This window comes from Myotis davidii, unplaced genomic scaffold, assembly GCF_000327345.1.
Source record: "Myotis davidii unplaced genomic scaffold, ASM32734v1 scaffold1129, whole genome shotgun sequence".
NCBI lineage: Eukaryota > Metazoa > Chordata > Mammalia > Chiroptera > Vespertilionidae > Myotis > Myotis davidii.
The window spans coordinates 30,441-32,762 of record NW_006299595.1 but is presented as its reverse complement, the minus strand read 5'-3'; positions in this window follow the sequence as shown (position 1 = coordinate 32,762).

Below are 2,322 nucleotides of genomic sequence, written 5' to 3'. Positions count from 1 at the left end.
ACAAAAAATTCTCATCAAAAGAGATGATGTGGTTTTTAATGAATCTCAAAGAGAGAGATATTTTTAATAGTTATTTTGTTAACAATATGGAGGTGCAACCACTGTGTTTAGCCTTGTAAGACAGAGGTTTTGCTTCCTTTTCAGTGCCTGTCTTTGCTGTGTAATCATCACACAGAAAATATCAGCATATTTAAACAGAGAACATATCACATGTCAGCACAGGAATGGGCAATATAGCAGTAATGGTAAAAATAATAATTGCAAATATTTATCAATGTTTACAAATGCTAAACATTTTTCCTAAAAACTATTCTAACCCCTTTATGTGGATTATCTAATCTAATGGTCACCACTACTATATGATGTAGCTATTGTTAGTGTCCAATTTTACACAGAGGGGAACTCAAGCATTGAAGGACTTTTCCAAGGTCTTATCATTAGTAAGTATATAAAGCATGTTTTAAAATCCAGGGATCCCAAGTGCAGAACCCAGATTTTTAACCATTAAGCTATTCTAATTTACCTTTTAAATGCATGATTTTTCAGAATCTTTGAAAACATAAAAAAGCAGATGTATCTTCATGGTGATCATCTTAGGTCTTAAGTATTAGGTCTCATGAGCGAGATAATCATGTTTAGCTTCTAAGAATTCAGAGAAGAAGGAGATGCATCTATATAGTCATCTCTATTGTCCATCAATATTTATAAAAACAACACAAGGCATATCCTCTGGGATGAGAAGTCTTTTGGGTATTTTACATGCTGAGTGATTGTCCTACCACCTGAGACCACAGTTAGTATTTGGATTAGCTGGCTAGGCTTACCATTTAAAATAACAATTTATGTGTATGGATATACAACCTTGACTAGGAAAGGAGTATATCAGCTATGTTATAAACCCCAATTTTTGGTGGAGAATATACATAATTAGACTAAGGACTAATACCAACCTATTATTAATTAAAATAAGTTTACAGATATATATTTACCTGAGTGAAAACAAAAATTGACTCATTAAATGTTGCATACCCAGAAAAGTGAGACAAGTTTATTGCAAAGGTTACAGAATACCATTAAAATAAGAAGATTCCTTTAGTGGAGATAAAGAATTAGGATGCTATTTAGTATTTGGAGTTATAGGTCAATGCCAGCGGTCTTTATATATAATCTTATTTTCAAAAATTAATTATATTTTACTTTCTTTCTTATGAGACATCTTGTTCTCCCTGAAAAATAAAAAGTTAATTAGAAAAATTGAGTTGACTCTTTTTTATTTTTGTAAAGCTAATTGCTATATCCACATATCACATGTCAGCACAGAAATGCACAATGTAGCAGTAATGGTAAAAATAATAATTGCAAATATTTACCAATGCTTACAAGTGCTAAACATTGAACTTTGAAATCATGGACCCTTTAAGTTAAAAGTGAAATCATGGACCCTTTTTGTTCAAAGAGATCTAATAAATCACCTGTTTTAATTTACCAATCTGAATTCATCTTGACATTTTTTCTGTTGACACCCATAATCACTTTTATAACCAGTGTTGGGAAACTATTTACTATAAGACAGAAAATACTGAATAATATAAAATTGTGCTTCCTTTTCTAGTGATAAACATTCAAGATAGGGTTTAATAATATGATATTCTTTTAGAATTTTCATACATACCAAAATAAGGCCTCAGTCTCTCATCGTTTAGTTGATCTCAAAAGACATTGTTTAATCATAAATCTCCACATTGATCCAAAACACCAAAACAAATAGACAATCTTCAATGAAAAAAAAAATCTTTTACCAGGAAACATAAGGGCACCAAGTTTCAAAAATAAAGATGAGAAAGATAAATAAGGAACTTAAAATAACAACTGCAAAAAGTGTTCACATATTTTCCAGAGAATCTAGACTGAGGGTGCGGTAGGCTGGCAATAGAGTGGTTGGAGGCACAGGTGAGATAATGTGTGAAACTTCCAAGCTCCTACTTTGTCATTCAACCTTTTAGAAAAATTATGAATTTCTCATGCATGTCTAGAAAACTTTGCTTTGTAAGAGTAATATTTTGAAAACTTTTGTTTTGTTTGTTTTTTCATAATAGGTATAAAAAAGCCATAGTCAAACAGCAAAATGTGGGAGCAAGGAATATGTAAGGCCCCATGTAGCCTTTGAGAGGTTGATGTACTGGTCATGAAGTATTTCTTTCCCATTCTTGGCAGGGCATGAACCTACCAAAAGCACTGACATTTCTCTATTTTTATGATATTTTAATGAGGGCTTGTAGGCAAAAATATTTAAAATGGATTCTGTCCAAATAAATAAGCCAG